General features: G+C 40.0%; 1 long non-coding RNA gene across 2 annotated transcripts in view; it reads right to left on the reverse strand.

Annotated features, from left to right (window-relative positions):
* Positions 1-3560: 3560 nt before the first annotated feature.
* The window catches only part of LOC125014421, a 126832-nt gene continuing 104660 nt past the window's right edge, over positions 3561-25732 (reverse strand). For both annotated transcript variants that reach the window (XR_007113512.1, XR_007113511.1), the window contains one exon: positions 3561-4117. This is a non-coding gene — a long non-coding RNA (uncharacterized LOC125014421). The remainder of the gene's footprint in view (positions 4118-25732) is intronic.

A 25732-nucleotide genomic window follows, 5' to 3' on the forward strand; every position in this document is an offset into this window, starting at 1 on the left:
ATGACCCAAAACATACTGCCAGGACAACAAAGGAGTGGCTCAAGAAGAAGCATATTAAGGTCATGGAGTGGCCTAGTCAGTCTCCAGACCTTAACCCGATCGAAAACCTGTGGAGGGAGCTGAAGCTCCGAGTTTCCAAGAGGCAGCCAAGAAACTTGAAGGATTTAGAGACTGTCTGTAAAGATGAATGGGCCAAAATCCCTCCTGCGCTGTGTGCAAACCTGGTGACCAACTACAAGAAACGTCTCATCGCTGTGCTTGCCAACAAAGGTTTCTCTACAAAGTACTGACTTGTGTTGTGCTTGGGGATCAAATACTTATTTCCCTTAATAAAATACATAACAATTTATAACTTTTAGATTGTGTGTTTTTTATGCATTTTCGATTGATATTCTGTCTATACCCATAACCAGTAAACAACCATAAAAACCAGAGTCTGATCATTTCTATGGAAGTGGGCAAACTTACAAATTCAGCAGGGGATCAAATACTTATTTCCCCCACTGTAAACCTTAATGGAGGAGGATCGTGAGAAACCCAGAAATGTAAACATTGTTCATAGCTGTTATTTTTAAGTTCAATTTCCAACTGAGATCAGACTGAATCAGATTTGAGTATTTGGTTTTTAACGTCACAAAACAAAGCAAATATTGTGGTATTGTTTCCTCTGCTGGACAATTCTCTGTATTGATGTACTCAGAAGCAGTTACAGACATGTTGCTTTTTTACCATTCCAGTAGAGTAATGGCAGCCAGAGATCATATCAGAATATTATACCAAATAAGATAGTCATGTTACATGTCTAGTTACTTTGGTGATACGGAAAAGTTCTGGTTGGCAATGTCAGACGTGGAATGGAACACCGTGCTGTATAGTTTGTAGAAAGTTTATTGAAACCTAAAGTAGCACCGCGACAAACCTGAAACAAAAGCACGCAGTGGAGTGGAAACAATGTGTATCCCTCCAGGATTCGACTACTGCCTCTCATTTCTGCTCCAAAACCACAACTAAAATGCAGCATACTTTAGGGGCCTCGTTTTCCAGTGTCACTTATTTGAAAAGTTGGGGCAATGGTGGAAAGACATTTCAGAATTGTTAGTATTTCATACCAGGAAAAAAAAAATGGTACCCACTCACATGGGAGAAACGGCTAGATTATAAAGATGGTGAAAACAACATATCCCAGTACGAAGTCTCAAATACACTGTACAACAAAACACGAGAGAAGATTGTGGTGCAGTTGGAGACAACAACAGATTTCTGGACCAGTGGAACCACGCAGCACGACACAAGCCTGACTCTTCATCGTATTGATGGGCACTCTAAGCGATGCAGTTCCCATGTGCTGCTGCTGTTTTTCTTCTGCTCAGCAGCGTCACTTTATTACAGAACAATGTTCCCTTTAAGTGGAGCACAGCAACATAACCACACATTCTGGCGAAAGAGAGCGCACTGGAGACCTTTTTTGACAAACTTAACAAACTATTTTTTTGTCCTGACAACATGCAGGAAGACAGAAAAATAAAATCCAATATTTTTTGTCCAGACACCAAACTTCTACTTTCCATCTGTGCTGTGTTCTCCAGCTACAATCAACAGAATATAAACCTCATGGTGAAAACAGTAATTAGAGTATGCTGAGGAAAGAAGGCTAATTATATTCTGAGTCTTGGATTGTGCAGACTTTCTTCTTAATTATTGATTACCACAATAACTTCTGCAGATACACATGTTTGTTTTATAGGCGTTGCAATGGATATATGTATGTTTGTGCGACAGCCCTGCACACACTATGACTTCTGGTTAGAGCTGTCAAAGCTAGTAAGGTAATAATGCTAATTGACTGCAAGGCAACATATTTTTTTAACATGTGACCATGCACACGTTTCTGTTCTGACCACCAAACCATAGGTCAGAATGCAGCAAAACCACTGTAGGAAGCGTCTAGAGTCTAAAGTGCGGTTGGAGTAAATCATTTTATCTTAAAGAGTACAGTTGTACGCCCTGTAGCGTAAAAACTGCCAAAAAGTCATAAAGAAAAAGCAAGAGGAGTAGAAAAGAAGAAGAAGAAAACAAGCAGAAATGTGCCTTTTCAAGGGCAAATTCAGCTTCAGAGAATCAGAGTCAGAAAATACTTTATTGCCAAGTATATCTGGCTGAAGCATTGCCTCCCGACAACAACAGAGTCATCTGCATTTACTGCCGACGTGAGCAGTGTTACCGCTGGATCAGGCACACAGCTCAGAGTTCTCTGCTCCCACATTACATTGCAGTCCTGAATCAATATACATTAGTGATCAGCTTATAGATGTAGTAGTACTGGTATCTTAACACTTCACTAATCATTATCGAGTTTTCATGAGGGTTATAAGATCATTTCAAAAGTGTAAGTGAATGATTAATTAAATATTTAAATGTGCATTTATTCATTTTATTGTTTACGCACAATAGTCGCTAAGTGTGTTCATATATGATATATAAAATAATATTTGCACACAACTATATAATAAACAACTCAATCATGCAATCCAGTGCATATATTCAAGGGCTTAATTTAACTATACATTAAGTATAACAAACTTTTAATTTGTGGAACAGTGTAGATTTTAACAATGCATGAGTCAAAGAGTGAGAAGTAAAAATGAAAACCATATGGTACCACTAAATCTGCTTTTTACTGAATTACAGCCAGTAGAGCATAGGTATTCAACAGGGGGTCCGTGACTCCTCGGGGGACCACGGAGGCACTGCAGGGGGGCCGCAAAATCTTTGGTTGATTACACAAATTTAAATTCTTTAAATTCACATTAACATAAATCCAACAAGGGATAGTTTAATATTAAATGCAAAATGATAATAATACTGATATTTATAAAGGGCACTAGCCTGAGTTTAATAACACATATAATAGGCAGGGGGTCCCTACTTGATCTCTCCATTAGTTTGGGGGTTCTTGGCCTGAAAAACGTTGAAGACTCCTGCAGTAGAGGAAGGATTATGTCAACTGTGTTTAATTTGTTTAATGTTTGAAATGGGCACAGATGTTTGATTTTTTTCATTGTATGAGATTGCAGATGTTTCTTTCTTCATTTTATAACCATTTTCCACTTGAAATAAATATTTCCGTGTTGTATCTCCTATGCATAGTCCTCACTGTAGATTAGATCACACAAATAGTTTACTAACAACCACTAAACAGTTTACAACTACCTGAACAAATCATGAATTACATTTTTGGTCCTATAAACCCCGATAAGTCCTTTATAACTTTTTTGGAAATACTTTAGTATTTCATTTATAAATGATACACTGACCATTAGTAAAGTATGAAAAAATCATTACTCATTCCGGTAACTTTTATTGTATTATAACTACTCTTGAGTGATGAAGTCTTCTCAAAGCTTTATTGATCACTCTCTTCCAAATATAGAACTGATGTATAAATAGAAATAAAAAGAGGAACTAAATTATTCCAACTTCATGGGCAACACTGTAGATTTTTTCAAAAGTGTGATAAAGGTATACTAATCGCGATTAAATAATTGAATCTATTGACAGTCCCACGTCCAAGACACACACTTGCAAACTACAACTTTTATTGTTATTGACTGAGAGAAAATGTCTAATATACACAGTAAACATCTGGAGACATCTTTTTAAATGGTTGCTAATAGCGTGCTTTCTATCAGCCCTCGGAATTCTTAGCTATAGCAATAGCTGCTAAGGCTAAACCAGATGGGTAGAATTTGTGACACTTTGAAACCACTGCCCTGAGCGAATATTACAGCTCTGGTTGGTTTACTTTTTCCCCCAGAGTGAAAACACTGACCCCTGACGCCCATCTGACGCTGAAAGGGTCACGAGACACAAATTTTAATTCTCAAATTTCATGCAAGCGTGGAAAAAATACCCAGACTGCATTTGTGTGTACTTTCTTCTTCTTGCTGCGCTCCGACTAGAAATGCTGTTTATTGGAAGTAATCCAAAGGATGGAGGAAGAGCTGGGTTCATGCTGCAGACTGTGTGAGGCTGATATGGACTGAGAGAGAACATCACAAGTCCCAGAGTTGGGGTGTCTCTGTCAGCCAGTGATCCCCGCAGCACACCCCGGGGCCCACTGAAAAAAAAGAAAAAGAAAAAAGAAGAAAGTTCCCAGAGCTTTCCACCTGCATGTCACCTTGATTACACAGTGGGATGAGCAGAAAGGAGGTTACTGATCACGTTTGCTCTCTCTCTTGCTGGCTGTGGTTCTCCTTCCAGGTCCCTTTCTGGCTTTTTTTCCCTGAGACTATCAAAATCTGAACCTCCCAACAGAAAACAGACGATAAAGGGTCAATCCTCTCGATTCCAATTGCCCACAAGGCTCAACACATCTGTCAGAACCTGCCAGGAGCGGCTAAAATAAAGGAGGTTGCCATGACAACAGCTCTGCCACTTTGCCAAGCGTGCGTGTCCTGTGGGAGAGGAGGAGGCGGCGACGCCTTTCTCACCACCATCAGGGTCTTTTCACACCTTCCTGTCTGGGAAAAAATGTCCCAGTAGAACACGTTAATGGCTTGACTGAAGTCATTTCACTAGATTTGCCTGATGCCAACAGAAAGAACCACAAGATGTTGCGTCGTGAGGTGTGACTTGTGCTCTGTTTATGGAACATTTCGGTGGCGTTATCTTAACACGGTTAATGGCCTGTTTGTAAAGTTGTCCATTTCATCCTTTTTGACCTGCTGAAAGGATCTGCAGTGAAAAATTGGAAAAACAAAACAAAAAAAAAACAGGAAAGAAAGGCAGCCACTGTCATTAATGCTCCTTGTTATCCAGGTTCAGCAGCACAAGAAACAAACATCCTCTGAACAAGCTGCATGTAGGCAGCGGGCTTTTCTCTTCAAGCTGACACAAGCTGAGTGGACAAACAACAACTGGCACTACTGTGCTTAACTGATCTGAGAGCAGTTTCCTTTGCTGTGCACTTCTCCCTCTAATTGGTCCAGCCCCCATGCTCAGGCTCAGTGGCTTACTCTTCTCCTGGTGCTGGGACCAGAGGGCAGGTTGTGGGTAAGGAACCGGACAGTCGGGTGATCGGGGGAGGCGCACTTGGGAACATCCAGAGGGCTTAATTAGCAGCAAATATGTGTGCACCCGCTACCACGGTATTGATGGCTTTTGCGGATTGTTATTCGTTATCAGGTGGCAGGGGCCGGTGAACCCTCATTAACACTTCTCACCTCCGGAGCAGGAAGCGCTGAGAGTAAACAAGCAGGAGAAAGAAAAGGAGCGGAGCGGTTTTCTCACATGTATGTCTGCTACACACAAATGCACACAGGTTAAGAATCAGTACTCAGGTTTCTTGTTAAATATATGCCACACCTGAACATACACATTTTATTAACACATATCAAATAATCAGGTTCTCTTACTTATAGATGAGATGCTTCTGCTCAACTCAGCTGAAGGACATTTTTGTTGATGTCACTGAATTCTGCAATTGAAGGGAGCAGTTCTGCTGTGTGGTTTTCTTTGTTTCAGGAGGTAATTAATCACCTCCATCAGCAAAACCCCGCTGCTCTGGTTACTTTCGCCAGCTGTTTTGTTCTTGGTACAGTTTCACATAAAAAGCTTTGTAAAGCCCTCAGACTGCTGTCCAGACAAATTAAGTGATGTCTCAAAACAGTCACCGGGCTTAATGACATTAAAGCCCTCGTAGTCCCATTCAGTGTCAAAAAATGTTGACATTTTGTCAACGCGATGACGGAAAAGTTTTGATGAACAGTTCAAGAGCGTTCGTTATATAATGCTTTTTCCTTTTACGCTGAGACGCATTGAACTCAACATTTTGAGAGAGTTATACGCTGTGAAAGCACGTGCCGAGTCTTGCTCGTTCTTATTTTCTTCAGTTTAGATGACCGCAGCTCTTTTTTGTGCCAGAGTCAAACATCTCTCTCCCTGTGGTCAGTGAGCTTAGGCTTTCTCTCATGTGCCTCCCCGCCTGCTGCCTCAGCTCCTTTACTTTTTGTATGAATATAAGAGCGCAAAAAAACAACAGAGACAGCAGTCAGGCTGTTATTATGCTTTGTGTAGACTAATGTAAAGCAACTATTACACAGACAAAAACAAAGACCTGACTTTTGGATTCTGCAACTTCATGGCCGGCGGGAAAACACCTACTCCATTGCTTGGTTTCAGTGAATGACTGTGAATGACTGATCTCACATCGCAATCAAATTGTTCGCGTGTTATGTGTGACATGTTACTATTGGAAATATACTAATTTCCCCCCTAAATTTAGCTTTTATTTTGCAATATTTTTATTTGCAATATTTTAGCCACTAAATATTTCATTTATAGCATATGCTCCAGATTTTTAAATATTGGTGCCAGTCTGATATTACGGTGGTGATATAAGACCATTTTTATCAAATCTACAGTAAATCCTTCTGGCTCTTAGGTTGTAATTACATTTTTCTATTTTTCTTTTCTTCCCACAACTTCACATACAACATTGCTTTTCTTTCCAGTCCCTTCAACAGTGCTCTGCAGGGCAGTAGATAGTAGCACTGAACAAAGGAATTGTTTAAAAAGACAAACGCTCTCAGCTTCCTCTAGCTTTCTTATTTTTCCTGCAACCTTTGTTCATGTATGCACTCTCTATATTTCTTGGGATTATTTCATTATTTCTGTATTATTATTAAATTTGCACTTCTATAAGCATCTGTTAATATGATTAAATAATAAATTTAAAAGTGACAAATTGGTACATGATTCTCACTCTCTCATTTGCAAGCGAGTATGAGCAAAGCAGAGGAAAAAGAAAAAACAGTAGCTTATATTCTACATCAAACTGATCTGAAGATTGTGATCGGGCGGTTTCAGGCCCAGTTGGGTGCTTTTGAATTTTGAAAGTTGGACCGCTGAACAAAAATGGTTTGGGATAAATTTGACGTTTTTCTAATTACTTACTATGCTCTGCTTGTGCACAGAGGAAGATGCCTATTGTATTGTCATTTGTCTGTCTTCACATGACAAGCGGTATTTTCAGTATTATTGTACATTCGAGCTGTCTCTTTCTGAAGAGAAGCAGTCAATATGAGTAGTTCTGCTGTTTGGCTGCTGCGGATTTTTGCTGTACGATTTCTCTCCTTTGACTGCATTGATTTTTTTTATGATAGGTTGCACTAGCAATGAGGGTGGTTAAGGCACTAAACAACATATTGGTCTATATTTTGGGCGGCTCTGTGTGCAGATTGGCAGTTTTCAGCTGTATCTGGCACATCTGACTCAACATTACATCCTCAATCACAGCCTTTACACCACCTCCCTCTTGTGCTTATTTTTCCATTACCTTCTCCCTCTTCCCAGGTCACATTGCTTTATCTCAACCATTACTAGTCTGTGATCATGTTGGTGATAAGATATTTCAATTTGACAGTACAAAAATATTTATCCATTAGGGGTTGTGCCGACGAGACTTCTCTCCTGTGACGCTTTAAGCATCAAGTCGACTTGTTGACAATAACAACACGGATGCCTCCGAGAAGACAAGTGACGGGCCCATTGGAAGGCTGCAGCAGACTAGCAGCCGTGTGGAAATGCTTCACGAAAGATGAAGCCCATACTACTGTGACATGGAAATTATGGAAGTCATTCCTGAAATACTATTGCATTACACACTCATCTGAAAAGGCATCCATTACCGCTGGCACAGGAACAATACAAATCTATTCAACAGAAGTCCATTAATAGTTTCACCAAACTTCCTGTAGTAGTAACAGAGAGAAGGAGGCTGCAAATCAACAATTTGTTGGTGAATTTCATTGTCTTGAGTTATTAGACCTATATCTGCAGTACACGGAAAAGGCTTTAGAAATATCCTGCTTTATCCCATCTTACAACAAGCTAAGAAGTACTATTAAATGTTACTGGTGGTGCATTAACACATACCTGCAGTGTAAAGTTTTGATAAGTCCATGTATTTATGTTCAGTTCTGTTTTGTGCTATTAGTTTTTTATTGTTGCTGTGATTGTAGAGCGTGTTTTTTGTCCTAGATGTCAGTGAATGCACCATGTGAAAGACAGAATTTAGGATAGAGGTGAGAGTGCCAAGTGAGAGTGTCAGACTGACAGTGTTTATGGTGGTGGTGTGGATGCGGCCGACAGCCCGTGTTCAAGCTTATATAAATTTGCAGAAAAGCCTCCATAGCTTCCTTTGTGTAATACGCTGTAACATGTTTTCAGGTCAAGAACATACATTCCATTGTTGCAAAGCATTACTTTGTACTGTATTTGTATGTGTGACGTCATCACCGACGTCAGCTCGCCTTTCTCCATATTTAGTAGACTTTAAAATTTGTAAGTTGTTCAATCCCTTGTATCCATATGTAAAAGTAGGATGAGATGGGCAGGTGTTGCATGTCTTTATGTATATATTTGTCATTTTACACAATGGGAAAAGTGATTAAAGATAATAATAATAATAATAATAATAATCAGGGCCTATAGGTGAAGTTGTGCTGACAAAAAAAATATACCAAAGATGGGTATGGTAAACTTTTAATCTGATATATAAAGGTAAAATAAAAAGTATTCAAAAACCTAAGGATTATTATTTTGGGGAGACTACTTTGTTAAATACTTCATTTTGCATCATCTATTTTCTTACCCACACTGTGCATATCATTTGACTGTAAGTGGAATTTAAATCTCATAAATGATACTTATTGCAGATTTTGTAAGGGCATCATGTACACTTTGCTCCCTGTAGATAAAATAAAATCCCTAAAATCCTTTGTCCCATGTATATATTATGGTCTATTCTATTTTTGCTACACCTGTGACTTAAGCAATGGTGATAATGAGCCTCTGTCATTTCTTGCAGTTTCTTCATGACACGACAAGCTTGAGTTATCTGAGAGGGGCTGAACTATCAGGGGTGCCTGAAGATGTGAGGGTGATTTAAGGAAGTGTGTCGTTCAAAGCAATTAGTTTTGCACTGTAGTCCAGGGGGACTTCAGACATGGGAGCGCGGGGCTCAGTGGTTGCAATTAACATCTTGTGACTTGATGTTCCCTTATACATTTTTAATAAACCTGTTACAAACATCAGTATTGTGGTTTCTCAGTGCAGTGACAGAGTTGATATTGCGCATTTCAGTGAACCAAGAGTGTTCATACAAGTTTTTATTATACTCTACATTTTGCAGCTTTTCAACATCCAAGAAGACAGATGAGGAGCCCAGTGGGTCATTGCAGCACACTAGCAGCAGTTCATCAAGCAAAATATGTAAGTCAGTCCTAAAATACAACAAATGTACTACTGCAATGCACACTCATCTGAGAAGACATAGGCTAATGCTAATAAATAAACAGCCCAAATCCTCATGACAGTCAATTAACAACTTCACCTGTGATAACGGAGAGAGAGTGAAAAAGATTGAGAGATATATGGCTTTTTTTTATCCCGACTACATTATCCTATCTTACAACAGCCTGTGAAGTAGGTTCAGGTTATTTATTTGCACCATATTTTTTTCAAAGAAAAGGAAACACAAACAATGAACAGTTTACAGTACAGTGCTAGAAGGGGAAAGGAAGCCCAAAGGCCTTATACAAAGACCTCTTCCATCTGAGAATGAACATTAATGGTTAATCAGAGGGTGGGAAAAAACAATAAATCCAATCAAGTTACAATACAGTTCTGACATAGAAATTCAAAACGGAAAAGTATAAAATAAGAGAGTCAACAGAAGTACCAAATCAGAATGAAAAAATTAAAGTCAGAGCAGAGGGTAAAAAGGTCATGGAGAGAGAAACAGTCAGATTATGTTCACCTTTGAGGTATTTGAATATGAAAATGCACGGAATGTTTTCAGTTTATCTACAGAAAAAAATGGAGTTTTTGAAGAGAGAGGCCGAAGGCTCTTGTGAGTTGGGGTGAGAAACAAATCTCAAGAATTTGTTCTGTGTGATGAATAGTTTAGAAAGATAGGAAGGACAGGTAGAGCCCCAGCTAATACGGCAATAATTGAGATAAGGAAAAAGCAAACTGTAATATATTGTTAGATGGGAAGATAGGAGAACAGGTGTATAAACTCTTTGCAAAATAACAAGCATTTGTTTTTGTGTGTGCATCATGACTTGGGCACACACACTGAGTTATTATTCAGTGATGTCTGTTGTTTTTTTCGAGACCTGCACAAAATTCATGTTACAGGAGCTTCCATACTGACCATAACCCAGTAATAAAGAAAAAAAAAAAATAGCAACCATTGAGGAAACATGTACTTTAACACACAGGTCCTTCATGGTCAAGCATCAATTAAATTAACCACATTTTGATATGCTATTTAATGACAGAACCACACACCGTCTAGTAGTAAATACATTAATCGGTTACTTCTTTTTTCAGTTTATTTATTATTTGATTAGTTAAAAGGTACGAGGAAGGGCTCATTACTAATAAACAGACATCACTTATTTTTTGTTGTGTTGTTTTCTGGATGAATGGAGCAAAACAGTAATGATACACGAGAATCCTGGTGAGTCTTTTGGTGGTCTTAGGTGTGACTTAGGATACATTGTGTGTTCACACTACCAAAGGAATGTGGACAAATGACCACCTCCAAATGTGATCAGAGTTTGGATCTCTCAAATGCATCCTCAATGCATCCTGGGTGTCTTTACTGCTGTATTTTATGGGATTCCCCAGCATTAGGGTCGAACTGGGACGGACTAACCCCTTTTCAGCTCTTGCAAACCATGAAATGCAAAGTATATTATTACCAGTGCACCTGCATGGAAATGCTGCCACAGAATTAAAGTTCAGTTGTATTATAAATTACAGATTTACCAGTGCCTAATTAGCTTACTAGATAATTAGCTCATAGGCTGATAAGGCCAAAATTAGATATTTCTTCAGAGACATCAATATTAATACCTGAAGACAGCGTGAAGCCGGTGAAGACATTAACTGTAACACAATAATGCAAAATAATGACATGCAGTCACAACATGACATAAGCTGGTCAGCATTCTGAGGAGTGAGTACAGACTCACTAATGACATTTCCGTCTGCAGGTTCCATTACGGTGCGAGGCGACTGATACAAATGGCAGCACGGGGACATCCCTGACCCCTGGCCGATTCTATCTCACCGTTATCAGCCACGTTGGTGTATTTCTGGGTGAAGGACACAGTAAAAGACTGCAGACGGTCATTGATCTGACGCCTTTGACTCGAAAATGCAATTAGAGGCCAGCCAGGGCTTCGTTGGTGGTTATCACAAGGCGCGGAGCTCCATATTCAGATGTCTAAATGTGGATGCACACGGTAATGATTATTTCCTAATTACTCTGGCCTGATTCCAGGGACTCCATGACTGCATAGGATGAATCACAGTATTTATTTTCATGTATTATCTCTGCATGGCAGTGTTTTGTTCTAAACCGTGTGATAATACAGCACCTTGATGCCTACAGTGTGCAGTGAGACTTAGAATGGTATTGTAGGTTGACAAATCAGCTGTAGCCACTTCGAGTGAATCGACCAAAGTATCTGTAATTCACAACAAAAGTCTGTAATATGCCTTTTTTGTCCATATCGGCAAAGCTTTGTGAAATGTCTATCCCACAGCATTTAAAGGCAAGCACGTTGCTTAATGAATTGTAACTTGGAGATGCACATTCATTAGTATTCACATGAACAGTGAATTCATTACTCTTTAAACTGCAACTGAGAAAATGAGAGATTTTTGTTCTGAACCGCCTCAACTCAACATTTGGGGTCACTCCATGGAGGCAGGAGCCTAGCAGGCATCGCCCCCTTACAGCACTTCACCTGGCTCCTCTCCTTTGAACTACCTCCAAACTGACAGACCACTGTGGCTCTAGGGGCAGGTATGGACCTTCATGACAGCGCTCTATTTTAGGCAAAAACTGGAGTGCAGAGATTCAATGCATTTAGCCTTCTCTTTTGTTCTGATGTGCTTTGATAATTACTGCAAAGGGCTATTATAAAGACTGAAGCACCACTAGAGTAGCTATTATTCTCTCCATGTCAAGGCTATTTATTTTTTCTGTGTAACTGGGTTCAGACCCCTGCAAAAGAGAATGTTCTGAGTGTTCAAGGTTGCCAGACACAACAGTGGAAATCTGAGGGAGAAATGAACTACATGATTCTGAAGTTTCATACAGCAGCGCATTCACCATTGCTTCCTGCCATCTGCTCTCCGAGGTTTAGTCTCGAGTTCACCTTGAGAGTGCAGAGCAGGTAAGTGTCGCAGGGCAAGTTCATTCAAGTACATAAAGATGGTGGAGGTTGAACCGATTTTTTAAAGTCGACTAACGTGGTGAAAGTCAAGTTGGTGTCGTCTTGTTGATGACATCACTCACAAAAACACAGTAGAAAGTTGCAGCAATGACCTGAATACGTATCGTAGCATTTTGTACCAAGGTAAATGAAACTTAAACACAAACTATTAGTGGCTGTAGCCCACATCAACACCATAAACACTGTCAGATTGGCACGTCTAACATGTGACGCAAAAACAAACCAAAAAAAAAAATAAAAAAACGCGCCACAACCACAGCAACAATGTCATCTAACAGAACAAAACAGGACTGAACATAAAAACATGCACTTACCAAGGCTGTACTAAAGTGCACTGCCGCTGTACTTTCATTGTATTTCAGGACTGACTTACATATTCTGCAAGAGGTCACTAAAAATTTCAGCAAAGTGTGCGAACGTGCTTATTGCCAAACTGGTCCTCATGTCACATCGCTGTTCACATTGCTTTTCAGATGCTGGAGGTTTTAAAGTAAAGAACAGGTTCCAATTTCAAGGATTTTTGTAAACTAATTAAAGCTTTTACTGTATCCATTATTTAATTCCATCTCTTCCTGCATATTATTTCCTACTCCTTAGTAAGTCCACATCACATCTCTCTTTTATGCATTACAAGGGCTTTGAAGACACACAGTGTTTGAAGGTCAGAGATAAAGACGTAACTTCTCTTATTTCAGTTCAGGAAAATATCAGAAAAGTCCAGACTGTAATTAGACCAGAGAGGGTCTAATCAGAAATCAAAGAGAAACTAGGTTGGTTTCACAATGTATCTCAAGATCTGCATATGATTTGTGGCCGTGATTTTTCACCCTCCAGTAGCCTTTCAGTGTATTTGCATTCTGTAATTTCCTGCCTTGTAGTTTTTTTTTTTTTTTGTTATTGTAATTTGTGTCTTCCACTCTTCTTGCGGAAGACTGACATTGTGTACCCGACCACAGAAGATTCACAGGAAATGACCAATGCATGCACAAGATGCATGAAATGAAGGCTGGTAAATACATGCATCCCCTGCAGCGCAAGTTATGAAACACTCTTCTCCTGTTTTCTCCTGTTTTTCATGTGTGTCTCACACTGAACTCTGTCAGATGCTGGAACAAAGTATAAGACTACAAAAGCGCGATGACGACTAATCAAGAATGATGCAAGGAAAATTTCCAAAGAAGTGCCAGCACACTACGGCTCAGTGTTCACAACTCCATTTCAAAGACACGGAGCAAGAAATGCCAACCACTAGAGTGGTGGTAGGAATACAACTGCAAGCTCTAAGGGTTGTCTAAATATTCTCTACAACATGCAATGGTCCTGGTACATCTAGTGCAAATGCTGGTCGAATGCTGTGGAGAGTTTTTTTTTTTTTTTTTTTATAAATAACAAATTGAAACATGACTGTCTCTTCTCCTCAGAAAGTCTTGAAGTAGAACATAAGGTCATCAGCATCAGTTAAAGCTCATCTTCATCTGGGTCATGCTAACCTGGAAGCCAGAACAATGTTTTCTGTCGATAAAGTTGGTCTGGAAATGATCACACTCAAATCATTTAGATGGGCTTTATGTGGAAATGGACAGCAACGTAGCCATATACGTCCATACAGGTGCTGGCCAGTAAATTAGAATATCATCAAAAAGTTGAATTATTTCAGTAATTCCATTCAAAAGGTGAAACTTGTATACTGTATACTTTCCTTCCACACATAGTGATATATTTCAAGTGTTTATTCATTTTCATTTTTATTATTACAACTGACAGCTAATGAAAACACCAAATTCAGTATCTCAGAAAATTAGAATATTCTGAAAAGGCTCAATATAGAAGACACCTGGTGCCACACTAATCAGCTGATTAACTCAAAACACCTGCAAAGGCCTTTAAAAGGTTCCTCAGTCTTGTTCTGAAGGCTCCACAATCATGGGGAAGACTTCTGACTTAACAGTTGTCCAAAAGACGACCATTGACACCTTGTACAAGGAGGGCAAGACACAAAAGTTGATTGCTAAAGAAGCTGGCTGTTCGCAGAGCTCTGTGTCCAAGCACATTAACAGACAGGCGAAGGGACGGAAAAAATGTGGTAGAAAAAAGTGTACAAGCTCTAGGGATAACCGCACCCTGCAGAGAATTGTGACGACAAACCCATTCAAAAATGTGGGGGAGATCCACAAAGAGTGGACTGCAGCTGGAGTCAGCGCTTCAAGAACCACCACGAAGAGACGCATGAAAGACATGGGATTCAGCTGTCGCATTCCGTGTGTCAAGCCACTCTTGAACAAGAAACAGCGTAAGAAGCGTCTCGCCTGGGCCAAGGATAAAAAGGACTGGACTGCTGCTGAGTGGTCCAAAGTTATGTTTTCTGATGAAAGCAAATTTTGCATTTCCTTTGGAAATCAAGGACCCAGAGTCTGGAGGAAGAGCGGAGAAGCACAGAATCCACGTTGCATGAGGTCCAGTGTAAAGTTTCCACCGTCAGTGATGGTGTGGGGTGCCATGTCATCTGCCGGTGTTGGCCCACTCTGTTTCCTGAGGTCCAAGGTCAATGCAGCTGTCTACCAGGAAGTTTTAGAGCACTTCATGCTTCCTGCTGCTGACCAACTTTATGGAGTCTTTATGGAATCTTTATGCAGATTTCACTTTTCAACTGGACTTGGCACCTGCACACAGTGCCAAAACCACCAGTACCTGGTTCAAGGACCATGGTATCCCTGTCCTTGATTGGCCAGCAAACTCGCCTGACCTTAACCCCATAGAAAATCTATGGGGTATTGTGAAGCGGAAGATGCAATGCGCTAGACCCAACAATGCAGAGGAGCTGAAGACGACTATCAGAGCAACCTGGGCTCTCATAACACCTGAGCAGTGCCACAGACTGATCGAGTCCATGCCACGCCGCATTAATGCAGTGATTGAGGCAAAAGGAGCCCCGACTAAGTATTGAGTGCTATACATGCGCATGCTTTTCATGTTCATTCTTTTCAGTTGGCCAACATTTCTAAAAAAAAAACATTTTTTTCATTGGCCTTTTCAATATTCTAATTTTTTGAGATGCCAAATTTGGAGTTTTCATTAGTTGTCACTTATAAATATCAAAATTAAAAGAAATAAACATTGGAAATACATCGGTCTGTGTGCATTGCATGAATATAATGTACAAATTTCACTTTTTGAATGGAATTACTGAGATAAATCAAGTTTTTGATGATATTCTAATTTACTGGCCAGCACCTGTATATATGAGCACTATATAGGTGAATTTCTTTATGACAAAAAAAGCTCTGATTGCTTGTAGGACTATCCAATTGTGTGAAGTATTTTCCTCTGTGTTGGCTTATACACATCCCACAATGAAATCCAAATGGTTTGTTACCACCACAGGCAAGGGTCATGCAGCGAGATTCAGTGCTTTAAAGTAACAGAATGTGCAGCTGAACCTTATCGAGCATTTGTGGCGAGATTTGAAAAGAGCAGTTAATTCGTGCCAGTCGTCCTATGGGGCCACATTAAACCTCTAAAGAGTGGGGTTGCAGTTGTTGCTGCTTGGGATGCCACAAATGGAAATGAAGTTTGGGGAGACAATTACGTTTGATTCAATAGATTCAGTTAATATTTAAAACACGCATTTTGTGCTACCTGTAGTTTCTTTTATTGGTTTTCTTTGAAGATTCAGCCTCTGGAAATACACCCCGCTGTGCAGGAAACAATCACGTTTACAGCATTCTACTAATGATTTGCTGGTTTAGCACCTTCACTCTCCGACAGCATGTTTACATCAATATGCTTCAGAGGTAACTTGCAGATCTCATCACAGAATAGTCGTTAAAATTTAACAGTTTCACAAGTTTTCTAAGCACTACGTGTGTACAGCATACAGGATGTGTAGATAAAGTGAACCAAATCTTTTCAAAACCATCTGTGTGTAATTCATGTTACATTAATATACCAATCCGGAAAGTAAAAACCACAATTATAGATGAACTTCGCGAGCATTACAGCAGCACAGTGGGGCTATGGTTAACACCTTCATCTCACATCAGCAAGATTTTGGGTTCTGACCTGCTAGCCAGCTGGGGCCTTTCTGTGTGGAGTGTACATGTGCTCCCTGTGCCTGCATGGGTTTTGAAGATATTCCAGCTTCCTCCCACAGTCCAAAAACATGGTTGTTATGTCAACTGGTGACTCCAAATTGGCCGTAGGTGTGAATGTTGTTTGCCACTGTTAACCCATCACTGGTGACCTGTACAGAGTGTACCCCGTCTTCCGCCCAATGACAGCTAAGTTAGGCCCTCGAGGGCTAATAGTTAATGGATGGATGGGTGGATGGAGACCAGTAGGGAGCACTTATCAGCCTAAAAGCCAGACATTTTCTTCAAAACTTAAAACAAAAACTGTCATGTCGGCTGTCAATGTCAATTTTAGTGATAAAGCACTAAAATTGCTGAAAATAGCTGAAAAAGCAAAAATAACACATAAAAATGAGCATATGGTCAACACATAGACTAGGCAGATTTAACATTTAAACATAGACACGCACAAAAAGCTCTCACACCGAATTAATCGCATAAAAATAAATTGTAAGATGGGATCGAGGCAAACTGTTCCAGGGTTCGGGGACTGAAGCTGCAGAAGTCGAATCCTCCCAAGTACTTAAATCTTGTTCTGGGGACAACCAAAAGTCAGCAGGCCTGAGGGGCCTAATGGGACATGTTATTGTAGTAGATCAGGAAGATAAGTTGAGGCCAGACCATTTAGTGATTTCTATGCAAACACTTAAGTCTTAAAATGAATCCTAAACCGTAGTGGGAGCCAGTGAAGGGAGTCCAGTACGGTGGCAATTTGTCCGCGCTCATGTTTTCCTTGTGTGGTTATTCAAGCTGTTAAACACAAAGTAATGCTGCTAATGGATCTATAGAAAGGCAACCTCTTGCTTGGTCATCACGTCAACATCATGGAGCCGTATCATGTGATACATTCAATACATTTTTCATAAACTGACTCCTCCACTTCACTTCTAAACTCATAGCTTTCCTCACCTCTCACAATTGTTAACGTGTCTTGCTTTACACTGGGACGCAAGGCAGCATTTCAGACAGATCATTTCTGTGCTGCGTCAGATGCAGTGGGGGAATGGGGAGCGGGAGGAACACTGTTTACTCATGGTTCATTAGTTTCTTTGTGAGGTGGGTTCTCCCTTTAGGCACCCACCATACTAAGTAATGCCTTTCCTCTTTTTAATACCTGCAATTAGCCTTGTATGTTAAAGTGCTTGCTGATGTCTGACTAATAGCAAGTATCTATCACACCCAGCAAAGCAGGAGGGCTCTTTTTCAACTAAGAGCATGCTGCGTCATGTGTTTGTAGGACACACCTCATTTATTTATGCAAATCAATCAACAGCTGTAGTGTGTTTTAGGGACATTTCGATAATGTCTGCCATGTGGCTCTGGGAAGGCAACACAGGGCCACTGGGAAAGCTGCACACGAGCATCATTCTAGGATCTCGCTGTATCTCAATTTTGAAAAACGATTGCCTGTGACATTTATGAAAATTAGGACATTAATGCAAATTCTGGTGATTAAATACCGCTTCCACTTGTACTTCAGCTACAAGTGTGCGTGTAGGTAATGACAATCTTCCATAATTCCTTCATTCCTGCGACTCACATTTACAGTGAAATGACGCAACATTTGTCACATGAGAAGCTGACAATTCAGTGGCTCCAGATCTGCTGCTGGAGCCGAGTTAGACATGCATTATGTATTAAAATGTGCTTTTCACACCAGCTTACCAAAGGGCAGACAAAAGAAAGGGAAAAATAATGAACAAAAACATATGCTGCCAGGAACTGATGCAATGCAGGAAAAACTGAAGCTTTGGATGCAGCTGCGGTTCGGCCATGTGACAGCTGTACCTTTTACCTGTCTCTGCATTTCAGACATCTAATCAGGGAAGCCACATAAAACCAACACTGCAGTAGACGTCTGGGGAACATCAGTGATGTCCTTTTGAAATATTCATATGTGTTCTTGCTGTCCTGGGAAACTTTAATGTAATGTAAATTTGTTATAACCTTCTAAGCAAAACAATGGTGAAAAAGACATCTGACACCAATTAGTGCTTTAAAAGGAGAAAATACTGGTGTATGATTTTATGTGATATTTAGGTTACTGAGACATTTTTACTATATATTTATATATAAAAAGCTTCTTCTTGGTCTGCGTTTCAGAAGCTGAGTGTCATTCAGTTTGTTCAACTTTAACTGTAGTGACACACTTGAGTGTGTAGCACTTTAGTTGTTCAGTTTAAATTGGTTCAGAGGCCCGGGATGTCAGATTGCTTTACCTGTTCAGAATGGCTGACCAAGTGCCAAGATCATCTGGGCTAATCGAGTAACAATACCAATATGCCGGTGTCAAATGTTAAATTTAAATAGGGCTACCAAAGTTAACACGATAATGAGTTCCCACAAAGTGTGCGTTTACTTCCATCTCATCTTCCATACCGCTTAATCCTCACTAATCCTCCCAGCTGGCATTGGGTGAGCGATGGGGTACACCCTAAACAGGTCGCCAGCCTATCACAGGGCTAACACATAGACAGACAACCACGCACTCACACTCACACCTAGGGTCAATTTAGAGTCACCAATCAGCCTAACGAGCATGTCTCTGGAGGTGGGAGGAAGCCGGAGTACCCAGAGAAAACCCAGTCACAGGGAGAACTCCACCCAGAAAGGCCCGAGCTGGACCCGACTGCAATTATGACCCTCCGCTTGCACCGTAGTTTGGGGTATAAAGATTTGATGTGGAAATGGATGAAGGAATCAGTCTTTTGAACATCAAGTTCGACTTCAAAACCCAGCCACATGATTCTCTCGACAAGACGGAAGTTATTTTCATTTACTGTCGCTGTCAACTCCAGTTCACCAAGTACACAGCTGGTCTTGAAAATCTTCTTACCCTCAACGGAGCGCGGTGCAGGGATTGTTCTGTAAAATCTTCTGGACAGTATTTCATTGTTTTGGATTGTTGCAGTAATAACATTAATAACATACATTTGAATAAAGTAAAATAAACTTGAAACTGAGTGATCACATGAGTGATCACTTGGTAGTTAATTGTGAGTTAACTAGGGGCAATCATGGGATTAATCACGATTAATTAATTAATTGACATTAATTTTATGACATAATTTACTATTTCATAAAAAACACAATATTTCCCCAGAAATTAAATAAAAATGCAAAGTAGCATAAAATATTTTTTTTTTTATAAAGTTTTGATTTCTGCCCATTTTCAAACAAGAGTCCTGTGTACTTTATACTTTAATGCAGTTTAAAATGCCATGTTGGTGCATCACATACTGAATATCTTTGGCTGAGAGCTACTAATGAGATTTGAAGAGATTTCACTGGAACCTCTCATGTCAAGCTGAGACAGGGTGTCTTAGTCCTGGAACCAAACATTGCACTGGAGACATAATACTGCAAATAAAGAGCCAAGGAGGGTTATTCACAAAAAGCTCTCAAATTCTATGCAGAATATAATCAGGCATTTTTTTTTTTACCCCTTTCCACAATAAGGCGTTAATTATTGGCTGATTTCTGGCTGAGCAGGTCCTCGCAATCACCAGGGCTGAGCTGAGACTGAGTTGGCCTATATAGCAGCTAAGCCTCATTAGCCACAGCCTCAAACCTGCAAGTGACTGGGGAGGCACAGAAACGCTGATTTCTCCTGGTGACAACGAGACAACAGATTCCCAACAGAGCCGCAGTGACTATGGCATATAATTGGATATATCCCCGTTCCCCAACAGAAATTTCCCGATGGCCTTCTTGAACACTTGGTGAAAATGTCTCCTTTTTCAAAGAAGACCTGTGTGATTCCTGACCTCCACAGGCAGCTGAAATTGCAGCCCTCGGGCTGCACCACCTCTGTGTGAGTGGAGGAAACGTAGAGACGCTCAAACGATACAGTGATTTTTGAAATAGGTGGATTCTAGTACAATCTTACACTAATGAATGAATGTTTATGTATGAATGAATGTTTATTCCTTTACATAGAATGGAAATGAGTCAACTAGTACCCTGCTTCTCTGCTGCTCTATACGGATTAAAACCTGTTGTATTTGTTGTAGGAAACATACAGTACGTTGACATTAAATTATTCCCTTAATCCGACTTTAACTGGACAACTTAAGTGCATATAAAAGACGTTACTCCGTCTAAAATCTGAGTTTTCCTTATCCAACTAAGACACCCAGATAATGTGATTGGAAATCGATGTTCTCCATCATGTATACGCTTAATCAGACTTAAGTGGATAACACATGTGAGCCTGCTCCACAACCGCATATGACCCCAGAACAAAAACATCCAAGAGAGCCAGTTGCAGAAAAAGAAGGTAAACAGCGTGCATCTTATCTGCACCATAAGTAGCCTGCACATTGCATACGAGATAAAAAGCTGTACTATTATCCATCTGGTTGTTGTTTGAAATGCCACATGAACAACTCTTGTTTATCATATGACGTAATAGGTCAATGGGAAAGGGGGCCGTATTAATCCACTAACAAGATACATATCGCCACCTAGTGTGGAGGAGGAGGACATGTTCCCATCAGTCATTCCATTTCCTCTGTTGCATGTAAACTGGGACAAGGACTGCATTCAGGAGGTCAAATTTTGTGCATAGCTCAATTAAGTTGTGCATGTAAATGCACTGATTGTTTGCAACACAAACAGGGTTCAGATATTAATTGATGTCTAGTCTAGAACACTCCACTGATGTGTCACCCAGAGACGAAATGCAAGCTGAAAGTGCTCTTAACTCTTCCAAGAACTAATGACGTCACATGTGCCCAAAAGAACAGCAAATTGTGATATATATATATATAAGATAACATGCTCAATCACTCACGTTCTAATTGTGTTAATTACTTACATTGCCTCTCTGAAAGGGAGTTCAGGCCTCAGTTACACCACAGATTTTGCCACACCCCCTATGTCTGAGCCAATCATTTCACTGCTGTGAATCAAACAGTTTCCTTTGATGCTGCTGTCAGCTGTCACTACTTCTCTCTTGATTTATTATCTCAATAAATGAGTTTGTGATCTCAATCACTCAGTGGACCTACATGCGCAGCTTAATTGAGCTATGCCCAAAACTCAACCTTTGGAATGTGGTTCTTGTCCAAGTTTACATGAGAAACTCAAATAACTGACGTTAACATGTCCTCCTCCTCCGCAAGCCTTAGCCTGCCTTTAGCTCGTCACCCTTTTTTACTTACGTGTTTATTTATACTGTTGACTTGCTTATTTATGCCATTGCTGTAAATCACTCTGTGCATTCGTGCTGTAAAGGATGCTATATGAATAATTTTTTTTTACTTACTAGGTAATTGTGACTTTTCAGCGGGTTAATATGCCCCTTTTCTGGTTGACCTATTATGTCATATAATAAACAACTGGAATCATTCATGCAGCAGACAATAGCATTTCAGACAACAACATGTGTAACAGCACAGTTTTTTTTTTTATGTGCGTGTGCCTTATCGTGATAAGATGTGTGCTATCCCTCATGGTCTGTGACCGGCTTTTTGTCACTTATCCAACTCTGGAGAATACGGTAAGTGACTAAATTTCACATCGGGGAGGCGTATCCTTTTAAGGTGTCCAGTTTGAGTCAGCTTAAGGCAATAATTAAGTGAATGTACAGACTGGTTTCACGTCTCCTTAAACACAGCATGATGCTCATTAAGTAAATTATGGTTATTTTGAGCAAAACAGACAATAAAGCAGGGCATGCTTTAGAGCGTGTCCACCTTGTGACTGGCAATTTGATACCATATGGCTGTGCACAGTATCATGTCAAATCCTCCCCTTGCTCCTTCTCAGCTCCACCCTCTCATACAAACATATATTCAAAAAAACAAAAACAAGCCAAAATGGCTTTGAACCAAAATGCTCAACTCAAGGCTTCAAAACTATGGTAAACTTTCACTGTGTCCACTTGAGTTATTCAGATTGATGTAATTCCCTCCTCCTTATTTTCCTCCAGTTCGCTTCAGAACCAACATCTATGGCTCGTTGCCAAGAGTTCATCAGCAGTCCTGCTGTCCTCAGTCATGGTCTTTGATCCCCCGCTGTAGCACCACCAGAAACTCCTTTTGGAGGTTTTCCTGAACAGCTCATGCTGTGACTGTAACTTATCCTTATTGTGTATTCTGAATCAAATACGTATTATCATCTTCCAACCTTAAACCTTTTCCTAATTTCAGTCTTTCCTGCTCGGACTGAGGTCAACGGCTGATGCTGGTCGATAAGACGTGACTCACGCTCGGAGCTCGTCGTCATGCTGAATCAGGAAAAAGGTTGTCCTGCAAACTGTTCCACCACATTGTTGGCTGAAATATCACAGCATAGCTGCATGACTTCACATGACTGGAACATACGGTTCCACCGAAAGACCCAACAAACACTTTCATCTTGTACTTTCCATGTTGTTATGTTATGTTGTTATATGGAGAACAATATGTTAAAATCCACTGGTCTGTGGTCACACTATTCCACTCTTTAGTCTGCTCTTTTTTAAAAGGTTAAATAATTTTAGGTTCACTTCTGCTGTTGCTCATAATTATTCCACCTATTCTAAAATGCCCAGTAACCTTTTTTTTAATTTGAAATCTTTTATGTGAAACGCTAAAGAGTTGCTTATTTTTACGAAAAATGCACTGTGCAGATACAACAGCCTTGCCTCTAATGTAATAATGAGACAAGATGCTCGTCATTTAATTCCCCAGACAAGAAAGTGAGCGGCAGCGTTACTACAACAACACAACCCCGTCACACATACAACCACACCTACGAAACTATTGAGGGGAATCATGTCCCTTAGAGCACTGCAATACAGCATTTATAAAGATGTCCAATAATGTATTGCTGTATAGCATAATGAAACACAGTCTGTTTTTTTTTTCATGTCATGGCTTGTCCAGTCAAATCTACTTTTAAAAATGCCAATTAAAATGATCAAACTAGCTGTGACTTGTTTTTAAACCTCTCTCCCCCATTTATCAACCTAAACAGTCCAGCAGAAGCTATGATTATTTTTTCGTTTTACTTTGTGGTGCAAATTTAAGAAATTGTAGAGGGTTAGTCACTGAAAGCTCTGAGAAAGGAACCACAGTTTAGTTTAAACAACAAGAGATTGTTGCATATGTTGTAAAATCAAAAAGCCTGCTCCACTCATTGAGTACTCTCGATTTGAATGTACAAGCGCTTCCCTCTGTTCTCCCGCCGGCCGTGCTAGCAGCACATCCAGTTTGCATACATTAGTCAAAGCCGTGATGTGGATTTATGCATCACTTTGATGTGTTTTTGTTTGTAATCCACTGTCCCTTTCTGTGGAGTTGGAGCTCATGATGGTTGGAATTCAAAGCGGGGGAGAGAGAGAGAGAGAGAGATGGGTTAATGACTCCAAGGAGACAGGCCCGACTGCAAAGCTGAAACTGTATTCTAAATATTGGTAATATAGGGGGGTTTTATGAAAATACAAAAAGAAACACATGGTGTGTGATGAAAGAAGACATGGGATATTTTAGCCGTATCGATAAACCTCGTGTGAGTGTTTTCTGAACAAATATATTTCTTTCCCTTTTCATGCACTCACCTAATATTTGTAAGACATGCATATTTCACGAATAATTTAACTCAAATCTTAATTCAATATTTACAGTACAACATGTGCAAATAAACCAACTTGGTGATTAGATTCCGCCGTACAATATCTCAGCTCATGAGAAAAAAATCTCGCTTAACTGCCAGTTTATCGCTATATTAATCAATCTGAGAGCGAAAAACATCTCCTCTGTTTTTATCACACGGCTCTTTTCTGAAATGTCCCAAAACTGTTTAATAACCGAGCAATTATGCAACCTCATGAATCTTAAACTGTCGGTCTCCCAGTGCTCTATGAAGAAAAAAACAAAATATCATTGCACACTTTCTAAGATTAGCAGTTAATGAGCTTGACAATTTCAGAAAGTTCGGAGTGTCGCGAAAAAAATATGACCCAAATTTCATGTCGCACCGCGCATAGTAAAAGTGCACCAGCTGTAACTGTATGCATATCAACTTTTTAATATGCTATAAATATTCAGCAGAACGTCCTTTTGCTGCGCCAAGCGGTCCAAGGGACAGATTCTGTTCCTGAGCAATAGAGAGAATCTCACAAAGTGGAAGAAATGGATTTAAAACAAGGGACATGCCTGCCACTGGACTTTGATGGAACTTCTCGGCCGAGGAGCATGATTTTATTTTTCTTAAGGGGCCGAACTCTGCACACGGAGATACTGCTCAGTCAGCAGTTAAGTGGGGACCCAAAGTGCAAATTACTTCAATTGCAGCAATATACCCCTACTGGAACATCAACGGCCCTCTATTGCCTACTTTAATATCGTGATTAATTACACTGCAGAATATTTCAAGGCTGAAACACAATATATATCTAAGCATTTAACCAGATAAGACCACAATATGTCTTTAATTTGAGTATTTCTGACCAAACCATGTTTTACCAAGAGCAATGTTTTTTTCATGAGACAATATAAAGGTTGATGTGCTCAAAAGTGAAGGCAAAGCAAGTAGAGCTCCCCCTGGTGACTGATTGCAGTATAGTTCATAAGCTCCACCTCATCCATGTTAGTGGATGGGACTTTGGCCAAACTGAAAATAATAATAATAATAATAATAAAAACGAGTAATGTATAAAATATCCATGAAATGTATCTAACATTTCCTTGGAAATGGTGGAGATAAAGCAGAGCAATAGTATTCATTAAATGAAAATGCGGCCGAGGAGCATGATTTTAGGTCCGACTCTGAAGTCGCAAGATGTCGCTGCCTGTATCCCCGGGAAAATAGTGTCAGTTCGGCCAATGGAAGGAACTGGAGAGACACTGTCCAAGTTTATATGGTCTATGGGACATGTACTGTTGGTATCTGGCAAAAAAAAAACAAAAAAAAAAACAGATAAGTCAGTATGAACACATCTGCAGATTTTGGAGGGTGTACTCCATTTTGTAAATTACAAAAATGGTTGTTGAAAGAGTTGGTTTATAAAACTAAAAGGCAGTATGGGAGAGCTGCTGGAGATCGTTGCAACTTGCAAATGACATTAAAGTGCTTCTTCTTCTTCTGTGTTTAAGGCATGTTCTCCAGTTCGACAACCAGATCTGCCTTTTTTTTTTTTTACACATAGGCAAGCAGCTAAACAAATGATTCAAAACAGATAACAGGTAGGAAACTAGCAGCACTGGCTCAATAGCTGAAATCCAACTTGATCTGACAATATGCTGAGTGAAAATAGAAACACTGGCTGCAAGTGTGAACGAGGAGCAGCTGAGCGGATGA

Source organism: Mugil cephalus, chromosome 10 (assembly GCF_022458985.1).
Source record: "Mugil cephalus isolate CIBA_MC_2020 chromosome 10, CIBA_Mcephalus_1.1, whole genome shotgun sequence".
Classification (NCBI taxonomy): Eukaryota; Metazoa; Chordata; class Actinopteri; order Mugiliformes; family Mugilidae; genus Mugil; species Mugil cephalus.